Below are 14,086 nucleotides of genomic sequence, written 5' to 3'. Positions count from 1 at the left end.
CAGCACGTGAAGACCCCATTATATTGCCCAAAGGCCAATGGGCTGGTAGAAAGGGCTAATGGAATGCTAAGTCCATTCAGTTGACTTTATCGTCAGGGAAACGCATTGTGCAGACTGTCAAAGATATGTTTTGGGCATACCCTACCACCCCTAGTGTGGTTACAGGATTTTCACTTTCTGAGTTACTCACAGGGGAGGAAGCCCAATACAAAAATGGCCCCTCAATGGTTATTTAGAGAAAGAGAGATAAGTCAGGTTCTGGAAAAAAGACCTGAGAACACTATATGCTATCAAGGTCAGTACAAACAATGGTATGACGAGAAAAAGGGAGTCAAACAACAGAAATGGAATGTGGACCAATTAGTTCTGTTTGAAAAACCTTGTATCGGCCAAAAGAAACGGGACACATTTTATGAACATGCCAAAATAAAAGCAGTCATAAGGAATGTTGTTATTCTAGAGGATAGACTCATGTAGAGCATGGATAGGGTTGGTCCGTGCCCCACAGGAAGGATACCAGTGGATGCTACAACATCTAATATAGATGTTAATGAACTGGATAAAGATCCTACTTCACCTGATTAATGTGAAGAGACAAAAGGAGGGGTAAATCTCCCACGTGGCATAGAAACTATGTAATGGATTAGTACAGTCTTTATTTTTTTCCTGTAATTGTTTCTCATTCATGTTTTCTTATAAGTAGCCTTTTAATGCCATTGTTTTTCCATTGCTAGGCTTACACATTAACCCCTTCCGTGCTCATGACGGCCCCCGGCCATCATGAGTCACGGTGGGCGTGTGTGCACGACGGCCGGGGGCCGTCCGAGCCATGCCAGCGATTGGAATGTCCAGCACTGCGGCGGAATTCGTGCCGCTGCCAAGGTGTTAATTCTTGTGTTAGAAAAGGAGATTTGTTTTTATTTCTTATTGGTATTTACATTTTTCCTTAAGGCCTTTCCTTGAAATCTCCCATCCTGCTTTTCAACCCTCTTCCCTATTCCCCCATGGTTGATTCTAATTGTGATGTTTGACAGAGAGCTTATGTTGGTAAGAAGTGTATCTCTCATTTACAGGAGGATCATTTTAGAGGCAACCTGGAGATGTTCTGCATGACAATAAAGTCCACTTCACATAAGTCACCTGTATGACGTCTTTACTTTTAATATATTCCTATCCAGAAACTCCTTGTCACTGCTATGGAGAGCAAATTTGTTCCCATGTATTATTCCACTATAATGGTGTAGTATTATGTGTGATTTCAAGGTAGCATTTTCTGTATTGCAACAAAATGAAATTGTACAGGTAAATCAAGTAATTTATCATGTGTTCACCCCAACTAGACTCTGTAAATTGGCTGCTTACTGTTTTTAAAAGCTAGTATTGCATTTGGCTTCGTGGTATTTTCTGATGACTGAATACAATCTTAGTGTATCCATAAACGGATTTCCCATTGGTGATACAAATGTGTGTATTGCCGGATATTATAACAAGGAGTCAGAATGTGGAAGGGCCACAGGCCATAATAAGCGTTTGACTCCCTCTATTTACCCTCAGTACACTTCCACGTTCTCTTAATACAGACCCACGATCCCTCATTGATAAAAGAGGCTCTTTGCACCTTGGACATTCAAAGCAAGCTTCAGGGCGCAGCTCTGCCCTGCCTACTGCGGCTTATGTGGCATGGCAAAAGTAAACATTCATGCATATTAAATATGTATTTAATCTATTTAGGATTACAGTGATTAATGGCAGTAAATTTAGAACTGAAGTCGCTCACAGTTCAATGACATTTTAAAGTAGTGAGCTTAATAACAAGCGGAAAAGTACGGTGCAATATTTAGCACAGTTAATCCAGAATACTGGTCTATTTATCTTTTGTTAGGCATACAAACAATAATTTTAGAAGAGTTTCTTGTGATGCTATGATTCTACTAAATCGAAAAAGCTTTTAAGATTCTTTATGCAACAACCAAAGTCTGCGTGTATTCAAGTAGAATAGAAAAATATTTGAATAGAGAAAATAATTTAACTAATTGAGTTTAACTTCTAATACTAATCGCATCATCCGTATGTGCGTCACAATTCAGACTCTACAATATCCCTAAGGAAAGAAAGAAATAATATTTACAATTTGTCTGCAAATGTAATTTTTCGTGGAATTGTGTATCATTTGGTGATCGATCTAATTATGATGAGTTTGTGCAAGCTACTTAAAAATGTTTAAAGAGGGATGCAAGTTTTATGGGATAAGAGAGAAGACAAATCACATAACATACATTTGGCTGAAATACTTGGAAGCTGCTCTAAGATTCTTAATTCGGCCGGTTTCCAAATGGGCAGCAGTACTGGAAAGGTTCTTAGATGACGCAGCTGCTGTCTTGCAATCACGTATCCCCTACGAAATCTTAGGTCACGCTACATTTATTTGCACCAATACAGCAGAATATTGCATTCACATTTCCGGACACCAGTAATTACAAGGAAAACCTGTGAACTGACCTTTCCCAAACTTTGGCGGCCTCGTTTAAATTTTGGTGAAGTGCAGCGCCGCGAGACTTCTTACTGCTCTGCCCTGTGTCAAAAGGAAAGGGCAATAATGCGCCATCTTAATGAAACATGGCACATTCCTGTCCTCTCTGCCAGCGTACAAATAGGTGCCTAGCGCCAACGCAGACACACTTGCACCATGGTGCACGAGTGTCTGCGTTGTTGGCACAAATGTTTATGTGCAGGAAGAGATACCTTCCTGCACAAAAGCCATCAGTGGAAGAGTTTTCCCGTTTCTATGTGTGCTGTTTCTGCAGAATACATAGAAAGAGGAAAAACAAGCATTAGCATAGCGGATAGGTCTTGCCTTTGGGACCTTATAAGTGTTTAGCCAGAGCTATTGGCTCTAGCAATGTTTTTAAGCTATGTTACCAAAGTTGACAGATATACTATAAGTAGAAAAGAGAGCATTTGAGGTACCCAACTATTGAAAATCTGAAGTCCATGATTATTCAAGGAGAATAGAGAGTACCGTGGAATAAAAATACTCCACAGGTGGTAATTGTATGAGAACACAGACATGTTGGAAAGCACATTATCTCACTGTAAACATAGAACAAGCCGTGCTGTGTGTCAGCCAGAGGTGAGGTGAGGAGAAGGCGGAAAGAAAAAGTGGTGCAATTAAAGAAAACTTATGGCTCATACTTAAAGGGGCATTTGGCCGGACGGGAATAAAAGAGCAACACAGTGGGACACATGTAGACTATTCACCAACGAAAACTACGGAAATAGTAAAGGTAGACCGAGCAAACAATGAAAAATGGTGGGCGTGTGTGTTCAAAATTCACAGATGGAATACTGCATGCTGTTTCTAGGCGCGACCTAATAAAAATGGGCTGCTTCTTCTCAATCCGCCTCCCCTAATGCACAAACACGCTGTCTTGCACAATAAAAATGTTTGCACCATGATGCAGAGGTGAGTATATGGTATCTAACATAGGATTTGTACTGAAACATACTGTTAAAATAATGAAAGAAACGTAGTCCATAGGTATAGTTAATGATTATTACTTTATTCATCAGTTCAGATCCATAGTATAAAGATGTAATGTAGAGACCCCACCAGGAGCAGTTAACCACTGCTCAGCCCTTGATACCAACTGACTCCTTCTTACAATTCAACCCTCTCAACATTCTGATGACATCATGTGGGCCAAGCAGTAGAGCAGGGGAAAGCATAGGGAGGATGCACAACACAAGCTACATTACAACACATCCCCCTTTCATCAAAATCACAAAGGAAACATATGAATCATAATGCACGTATACAATATAATACAGAATAAGCAAATGTGCAGAGACGGAATAGCACAACAAGAATGTCAAGAAGCTTCAGAAATAAAATGAAGGTCAAATAACATTATCATTCAACCTCTAAAGTTCTAAATCTTCAAACATTCCAAATCCATTTATAAAAAAGTTTCACAACACTTGGACACACACAAAGGTCCTAAGATATATCCAGAAATAGTCAGGGAATAGATTTTTCCCACCCGACAATGAGAGAACACATATTCTCAATACAATCAGAAAAGTAAGACATTGCTTACGGGGCGACTAACCTATGTCAACCCACAACCAGGTGAGACAACGATACTCTCAAGACAACCATAGAGGTAAAAACGGAGCGACAAACCTAGGTCAACCCACAACCAAGTGAGAGAACAATACTCTCAAAACAACGACAGGGGTAAAGACAGACTATGCCTACGGGGCGACTATCCTATGTTAACCCACAACCAAATGAGAGAACACAGCTCTCAAAACAACCACATAAAAGATAAAGACAGAAATTACCAATGGGGTGACAGACTTATGTCACCCACAACCAAGAACAGCAGGACTAGGGATAAACCCTCTACTGGATATGCTTGCCGGACTGGGAACACTACATAGCCACACTCCCCCTAGTGTTAAAAAGATGAATACTGGGTAGACCAGGTGATGTAGATAAGTTCTCAGCTTTATTCACAGGATCACTTCTTAGTTACAGGTATAAGCTATTACAAGTAAGATCCTTTAAAGTGCCCCACCAGGAGCAGGCTCTTCACTGCTCAGCCCATCCACACCAACTGATTCACTCTTCCAATCGAAACACAATCAACATTCTATCTGACCTCATCATAGGCTGAGCAGCAAAGGAGAGAACCTCTGTAGGGAGAGTGCATTAAGTAAAAGGTACATTACAACACAACTCCCCCTTTATAGTGATGGAAAACAAGCACCATGTGTGAAGTTGATAAAACACACGTTCCAGCAAAGGAGGATGCAATAATAACAAAATTATACATCACCCCCTTGCTATAATGATCATAACAACAAATGCATGAAAGTTGCCAAACATACACATGAGGGCAAAGGAGAATGAATGAGATAACTAAGATACTACACCCATCTCCCCTTCATAATGATCACAAACAACAAGAATGCAAGTTAAATAAAAATATCCTTCAAAACCAGTGGATACTAGCCACATAACTCACGCCCCAAACTGCGGGTACAATAATGAGTAGCCAATGCACCACAACTAAGGCACAAAACTGTGGCAGAACAGGTATCCACAACCCTCAACTGCACAAACCAATGACAGAGCATGTCTACCCCAAAGAAATGGAATAAGACACAGCCCAGACCAAGACCGGTTAATAAAACCCCAAAATACTCTATATGGGTATCCCTTAACCCAAAGCAAGCATATTATAGCTCTGCTTAATCCCAAAGCATATCTATTATGAGAATCACCAAACCCAACGTGCACAACCAAAACTGCACAGTCCAAAGACATAAATCAATCCCTTAACCCAGAACACACTCAAAATTTCCCTTGGGTAACTATAAACCCAAAAGAAATATATTATAGGTAATTCTAACCCACGACAATCTAGGGTAACCTTAAACCCCAAAACACTCTCGCACATACTATGGGTATCCTTAAACCCACGACAATCTAGGGTATCTTTGAACCCAAAACAAACTGATCAAAACATGAAAAATAGAAAATCTAGCGTACAGTCATAACACTCACAAAACAAGGAACACATCATCTAATGTGCACTCACCACCCCATACCCTACGCCCAGAAAAGACACAAGTGAGAGATACTGCAAACACTCAAATACAAAAACACAAACTAGAAAGAAACATCACATTAATGAAATGAAGAAAAGAAAGTCTCTTAATCCGGTGAGCAATCACTCACCCAAAATTCCTAGTCATGTAGTCCTTCTTAATGGCACACTATATGCTAGCAAAATCCAGAATCCCGGGTTTGCAACAACCGAATGGCACACCACATGCAAGCAAAATCCAGAGTCCAGGGTTTAAAGCAACCGAGGCACAAACTCCCCGTAAAATGCCAAATGAATCTTGAATGTGCCCAGGATCACACAATTTGTGGTTGAAAATACCATAGAAGAGGTAATAGAACATACAGACTTACGAGCGCAACTTTTGAACCTCTCTGCACTGTATATGATTTGAAATAAAAGAATAGAAGTCTTTTCCTTTAAGCCAACAGTCTGTCACGATTCACCAAAAGACCTTGCGTTGTTCAAATAACGGAGATGGCTTAGTCCCGTAATCCGCCATGCCAAAACCTTTCTTTCTCCAAAGTGTTTCTCGTTATTTTTTTTTTCTTTATTGCGGCAAGAATGAAAACACACCGTGGTTGGCAGCAAACATACAAGAGAACGAGAAAGGAAAGTGAGGCCGCCCACCACAAGATGGCGGCACGCAGCGCACGTCGTTCCGGGTGGCTCTTGGCACGTCACGGCAGCAAAGCGCCTTCAGGCAGTCACAAACTGGATACAATCACGTCCGAAAAAAGAATCCAACGAAGGCATCACAACGGCGCTTGAGGCACAGCAGGTAGGATCGCGTGCTGTGTATTTTCAAATAGCAAGAATCTCTGTCAAACTATCAATTGCTCACACTTGTCCAAATTTGTGCTAACAAAAAAAAACGATGCCCAAACAGTTCCACTAATAACTTAAACTTACAGCAACTTAGTGGTGTAGTCCAAATGGCAATGGTCAGCCAGTACGAATTGGATAGTGTACAAGATCAAACAGCTCACAGAATGAAATATTCTGGTGTGCGTTCTCCACCACAGTAACTCCAGAGTTAAGCTTGGCACAATTCAACACAGGTGGCACATCATATCACAACACTCCTCTTGTGCGTAAAGATCCATCCAACAACGTGACGCAGTAAGCAAATCCACACAAATTGGTTGGAAAAGAGACAGGCACAATAACCTCCAACAGAATTAACAGCAGGAACTGGCAGGCTCAGGTAAGGGCTGACCAGTCCCAGGTGATGAGGATGTAGACATCACTTTTCTGATATAGGAAAACCTCCTCAAGGCTGTTGTCTGATAAACTAGTAGATGTTTGGGGAACTCCAGTGATGGAGACACTCACCCAAGTCCAGCAGGCACTGGCAGTTCCACGACGGGGCCGACCGGTCTACAGGTCACTGGTGTGGCTTCTGGACTGCCAGCTTGCTTCTTTTATATGCCCTTCGTCAGTTTCTTAAGTACAAGTCCTTCCAAGGTAGCTCACGCAGGTTCTTTCTATCGTCGCCAGTGTTAAAATAATGAAAGATCCGTAGTCCATAGGTATAGTTAATGATTATTACTTTATTCATCAGTTCAGATCCATAGTATAAAGATGTAATGTAGAGACCACACCAGGAGCAGTTAACCACTGCTCAGCCCTTGGTACCAACTGACTCCTTCTTACAATTCAACCCTCTCAACATTCCGATGACATCACGTGGGCCAAGCAGTAGAGCAGGGGCAAGCATAGGGAGTATGCATAACACAAGCTAAATTACAACACATACCCTTTCAGTGCAGTGGCTATCTTAGCAGTTCTGACTGTGTATCAAAAACTATGGGTGTTTGCACTAATCCACCCAAAAACACCCTCTTGACCCAAAGTGGCACAAGCAGCACAAAGCACTTAGAGAAGGGTACTTTTCAAGTACAAAAGAGCTTTTGCATGGAATGTAAATATCTGTGCAAGAGTTTGCCCTTCTTGCTGTCGTTTTGAATGATTTTAGCCTGGTGCAAACTCTTCGGAAATGCAACCCTGTGTTTCTATTAAGCATCCTTTGCTGTGAAATTACAACAAACACAGGGGCAAATTATCAAGAGACCTAACGCTGCTTTTCCGGCACATAGCGCCGGAAAAGTGACGATTTTTTAAACTCACTATTAACAATGACTCGCAAACAAGCCGTAGTGTGAGTTTCCTTGAGGTAGCTGCATTTTTTTTTCTACTTCGCATGTCAGCGATATATATCGCTAATGACATGCAAAGTAGGTTTTCCTCACCGAATCCACATAGAATCCATTGCCAAAATCAACATCGTCCTATTAACAACGTGGGTCAAGCGATGAGAGAAGCTGCGCTAACCGTGTTTATCTCTGTAATCTAACGTCAGGTAAAATCCTGACTTAGCTATATCCACACTCCCATATTCACAAGCTTTGCATTAGGGTGTGAAATCATCGCCGGATTTCACACGCTAATGATGATTATCGCCCTGTGTCGCTGGAATTGACATCGCCTGTAAGTTAAGCGTTGTAAATACACCGCTAGCATGGCGATGTAAACCAATGATACATGGCGGTAATCAAAAACGCGCTAAGCGCTTTTAGCGTTAATAATCGCTGGCACCAATAGTGCATTGGCTAGCACCAGTAGTGGTAATGGCCAGCATTCCCCTCTAAACATTTTGGACACCACTGTATAATTTTTCTTTTATTGCAGCTTAAACATGGTTGTCAATATGTTTTATGTCTAGGGTGATGTTGAGCAACTCATTCTTGTTACACTGGCGCTTGGGAATGTAAAAACATTTTGGGGGTTTCTGAGCAGCTTCTTCATTATAATGTAAAATATCTTTCTGACCAGAATGGGGAGGTTAACGAGTATATGAAGGCACAGATATTTGGACTGCCCGTGACAGTGTACCCCACAGGTAAATGAGCAGCTAACCCATTTGTCCATAACATCAGTTTGGAGAGTGGTGCAATTACATTCTTCTTTCTGGGAACTAAGCATGTAAGGTTGTAGTATTGTGATTCCAAGCAGCAAAAACATGAGAACAGATAGACCGATCATTGTAAATCGAAGCTGTATTCTGTCTTCCCCAGCGTTTGATACCTGCTTCCTGGTTTTATCAGCTCCCTTAACTCCATCACATCCATCTTTTTTCTTTAGCCTTAAAAGGCCCAGTAGCAAAGGCTTTCATTATCTGTCATCTCCGACTACCAAGAAGTGTGATCTGAATGAGCATGCTGAAGGACTAACTATGGCCTATAGGTTGCAAGAACATGTCTCCCTTGACCTGAACCCTCTGACTATGTTGCACACCATGACTCACATCCATCAGATCATTACCTCGGCCAAGGAGAGGAGAAAAGGCTCCTTTGCGCAACCGGGCTCTAGTGAAGCCACACATTGCTGGCTCAGCAGAAAGTCGTATAAAGACAGGGACGCGTTGGTGTAATGAGGTCTCTACCCACTACGAACAGATAATCTCCTGAATAGGTATTGGTTCATAGTACTAGTAAATGTTAACTTCTAAAAACAAGCAGAAAAATGGAACAGAATTCCATATAAGCTTGTTTGAAAGTTAACATAAACTACGGCGGCAGGGGGGCGGGAGTACAGACAACATAGAAAACGGGAGGGGGTGGGAAGAAAGACAACCTGGACAACCGGAGGGGGTGGGAAGAAAGACAACATGGACAACAGGAGGGGGCAGGAGTAAAGACGACATGGAAAACGAGAGGAGGGCAAAAAAGGCAACACAAACTTCGGTGGGAGGAAATGGGAACAAAGTGAACATTGACAGCAAGAGGGGGTGGGAGCAAAGGAAAAAAAAAACGATAGCAGCAGAGCTCGGAACTAAATGGAATGTTTCAAAACAAGCCGAGGCAAAAGAAAAATTGGTGTGCGTTCCAAAACTCATGGCCCATATCAAAAGGATCCATATAGCAGGGGCAGTCTTCAGGGCAGGAACAAAACAGCCACAAGGCTGGACAAATGTACTCTATTCACAAAGGTAAAAGATGGAATTTATAGAGGCTGACCATGCAACCAATGACAAACGGTGGGCGTGTGGTTGGTGTGTTCAAACTCCATATCGATTACAGCATACCTCGAAGAGCAGCGCATGCGTGCTGCCTCTAGGCTTGATCTTACTAGGAGAAATATAGGTATTGCTCCTGGTTATGCCTCTCCTGGGGAGGCGCACAGTTTTGATGCATTCCCAAGTTTACAGTTCCTTGTCAATCTGGGGATTTGTCAAAACCCATGGGTGCTGCGTGGGAAAACCCGTTGCATTGCTAATGGAATAACTCCTTGACGTAGAATAAGGCCATGCAATGCCACACAGGGTGGCTTTGCATCACCTCATAAAAATGATTGAGAGGACTGACACTCCGGCGGTGCAGGCCTCTTGTAAATGAGTTCCAGATTTTTTGTAATGATTCACAAGTCCAGATAATAGTCCAAATAAGTCTGCACTTGTGTAAATGTATTCAGACTCCTTAAGTTGTAATGCTTCCCTTTACTTTGAATAATTGTCTTTCTTGTATAACATGAGTACTGGATATGAAATCCTGTTATTTACTAATTTTAGGTCATAAGAGTAAACACAAAAAGCATCTTTTTACTGCTCAGTTATCTCTTTGGAAACAGCCAGTCTTCCCCATTTTGCTTGATGTTCGAGAAGGGCAGAAAATGGTTCATGACTCAAAACCTTCCCCAGTAATCTGTGTCTCAATAATTGAACGCAGTACTCCTCGGGGCTGAGTGAGTAGCTTGTTTTATATGATCGAAGCAAGGATTTCAATTCTGCTTTTGTTTTATTGTTGTACTTATTTTGGAGTTTTATAGGGCTCAAAGTACACCTGATGGGTGTCAGAGCACTTTACGCAAGACCATGTACAAACATTGTAGGATGCAGGCATCCAGACATGTAGCCTGTGCCTTCACTAGGTGGAAAGGTATTTCCCGGGGATTACCACCATTTTTCCTTGCTTCACTAATTTTACTGGCCATGAGGCAGCCCAGTTAGTGGTCCAATAACAATGTTTCCCTCATCTCTAAAGTTCCATGCCCCGTTTTTCATGAGTTGTTCATTATTTAGATTGGCAATCAATGTATTTAAAAGGTTCAATTAGCGGGGTAATATTGAAAGCTATGAGTGGTGGCCAGCCATTCCAACATCCAAAATGGCTCTGCCGTTTAGGTCATCAATGACCTGTGGGTTGTGGTTCAAATGGTGTTGATTTCTTCATAATCAAGAAGATGGCCCGTAGAGCATTCATTATGTGGAAAAAGGGACACGAAGTGGAGCTCACTATTAATTATTTTATGAAGCACAAACTTGACCAAACTGGGTTTCAGATAAGTCTAAAGTGTTCACCGCACAACTCAGTCGTTGACTCTCTAATTACATGGTGATGCTGTACATATTTTGGAAGATGTCAATTTCTATCTGCTAGTACATTTAGATCTGTTGACTGACTTTGATTATGTAGAGACATTCCTTATCCCCCTATCAATGCAAGTAGGAGTGAGTGTTGTTGTTCTTCACTGGTTCCCATTTTTAATCTCTGGTAGATTTTCACAGTGTTAGAAATGCATCACCAGGAGCCCATGCCTTCCTTTAACACATAGGGGTTCCTCCATGTTACATACATCCCCCAATGTTGTTAAACATATGCATGAAATAAATTGGCTCAACTCAAGCAGATTAGAATCCATCAATATGTATAACACACCCTGGTTGTAGACGTGGCCAAATTCCAAATCCTCCTCAACCTGCTTCAGCGCTGAAAGGCCAAATTCTCACTCATAATTATTATTTCTAAATCTTCTTGTCTACTTTTGCACATAAATAGGTATAGTGCAAACATGACTAACACAATTCTTTTCTCTTGACGTGAAGTGCCAGCAACAAATGATTTGCCACACCAAAGCAATGGCCGTCTGATGTTTTACAAAAAACACAGTTGATGGACAGAATGTAGAACAATGTCATACATTCACCCCAGTACAAGGATCTGGGCCTAAATCCATCGTTTTTTTGCACTCCACACCACCCTGGGTTAGACACTGGCTATATGCAAATCAGCTCTGACCCTGTGCCTCATGGGAATAGTCCAGTCCGAACTACCAAGCCATGTCTTTCCCAGACCGGAATCAAGCATCCAAGGACCGGTTTCTGGCTATCAGCCTTCACCAGCCTGGGTAGCTTGACTCCAGTGGTGTGGAGAGCCTGGGACTCACGTCTGAGCATACCCAGCCCACTCGGGGTGAAAATTACAAAAAACACAGTTGATGGACAGAATGTAGAACAATGTCATACATTCACCCCAGTACAAGGATCTGGGCCTAAATCCATCGTTTTTTTTGCACTCCACACCACCCTGGGTTAGACACTGGCTACATGCAAATCAGCTCTGACCCTGTGCCTCATGGGAACAGTCCAGTCCGAACTACCAAGCCATGTCTTTCCCAGACCGGAATCAAGCATCCAAGGACCGGTTTCTGGCTATCAGCCTTCATCAGCCTGGATAGCTTGACTCCAGTGGTGTGGAGAGCCTGGGACTCACGTATGAGCATACCCAGCCCACTCGGGGTGAAAATTACAAAAAACACAGTTGATGGACAGAATGTAGAACAATGTCATACATTCACCCCAGTACAAGGATCTGGGCCTAAATCCATCGTTTTTTTGCACTCCACACCACCCCGGGTTAGACACTGGCTATATGCAAATCAGCTCTGACCCTGTGCCTCATGGGAACAGTCCAGTCCGAACTACCAAGCCATGTCTTTCCCAGACCGGAATCAAGCATCCAAGGACCGGTTTCTGGCTATCAGCCTTCATCAGCCTGGATAGCTTGACTCCAGTGGTGTGGAGAGCCTGGGACTCACGTCTGAGCATACCCAGCCCACTCGGGGTGAAAATTACAAAAAACACAGTTGATGGACAGAATGTAGAACAATGTCATACATTCACCCCAGTACAAGGATCTGGGCCTAAATCCATCGTTTTTTTGCACTCCACACCACCCCGGGTTAGACACTGGCTATATGCAAATCAGCTCTGACCCTGTGCCTCATGGGAACAGTCCAGTCCGAACTACCAAGCCATGTCTTTCCCAGACCGGAATCAAGCATCCAAAGACCGGTTTCTGGCTATCAGCCTTCATCAGCCTGGATAGCTTGACTCCAGTGGTGTGGAGAGCCTGGGACTCACGTCTGAGCATACCCAGCCCACTCGGGGTGAAAATTACAAAAAACACAGTTGATGGACAGAATGTAGAACAATGTCATACATTCACCCCAGTACAAGGATCTGGGCCTAAATCCATCATTTTTTTGCACTCCACACCACCCTGGGTTAGACACTGGCTATATGCAAATCAGCTCTGACCCTGTGCCTCATGGGAACAGTCCAGTCCGAATTACCAAGCCATGTCTTTCCCAGACCGGAATCAAGCATCCAAGGACCGGTTTCTGGCTATCAGCCTTCATCAGCCTGGATAGCTTGACTCCAGTGGTGTGGAGAGCCTGGGACTCACGTCTGAGCATACCCAGCCCACTCGGGGTGAAAATTACAAAAAACACAGTTGATGGACAGAATGTAGAACAATGTCATATATTCACCCCAGTACAAGGATCTGGGCCTAAATCCATCGTTTTTTTGCACTCCATACCACCCTGGGTTAGACACTGGCTATATGCAAATCAGCTCTGACCCTGTGCCTCATGGGAACAGTCCAGTCCGAACTACCAAGCCATGTCTTTCTCAGCCCGGAATCAAGCATCCAAGGACCGGTTTCTGGCTATCAGCCTTCATCAGCCTGGATAGCTTGACTCCAGTGGTGTGGAGAGCCTGGGACTCACGTCTGAGCATACCCAGCCCACTCGGGGTGAAAATTACAAAAAACACAGTTGATGGACAGAATGTAGAACAATGTCATACATTCACCCCAGTACAAGGATCTGAGCCTAAATCCATCGTTGTTTTGCACTCCGCACCACCCTGGGTTAGACACTGGCTATATGCAAATCAGCTCTGACCCTGTGCCTCATGGGAACAGTCCAGTCCGAACTACCAAGCCATGTCTTTCCCAGACCGGAATCAAGCATCCAAGGACCGGTTTCTGGCTATCAGCCTTCATCAGCCTGGATAGCTTGACTCCAGTGGTGTGGAGAGCCTGGGACTCACGTCTGAGCATACCCAGCCCACTCGGGGTGAAAATTACAAAAAACACAGTTGATGGACAGAATGTAGAACAATGTCATACATTCACCCCAGTACAAGGATCTGGGCCTAAATCCATCGTTTTGTGTGGCAGGGTATGCTCAGACGTGAGTCCCTTGCTCACTTTGCCACTGGATTCAAGCAAGCCGGGCTGAAGACGGCTGGAATGCCAGAAACCGGTCCTCGGAAAGCTTGTTTCCGGTCCAGGGAAGACATGGTTTGGCAGTTCGGGCTGGACTGT

At 43.1% G+C, this 14,086-nt stretch overlaps 1 protein-coding gene and 1 pseudogene across 1 annotated transcript in view; one reads left to right on the top strand and one right to left on the bottom strand.

Moving 5' to 3' along the window:
• The window catches only part of PDGFD (platelet derived growth factor D), a 968,283-nt gene that overhangs the window by 151,417 nt on the left and 802,780 nt on the right, over nucleotides 1-14,086 (top strand). The window lies entirely within an intron of this gene.
• Nucleotides 8,326-14,086, bottom strand: part of LOC144773116 (calcium-activated potassium channel subunit beta-3 pseudogene) — a 63,297-nt pseudogene continuing 57,536 nt past the window's right edge.

Source organism: Lissotriton helveticus, chromosome 8 (genome assembly GCF_964261635.1).
Source record: "Lissotriton helveticus chromosome 8, aLisHel1.1, whole genome shotgun sequence".
NCBI classification, from domain to species: Eukaryota; Metazoa; Chordata; class Amphibia; order Caudata; family Salamandridae; genus Lissotriton; species Lissotriton helveticus.
The sequence above is the reverse complement of the archived record's forward strand: the minus strand, read 5'-3'. Positions and strand labels throughout refer to the sequence as shown.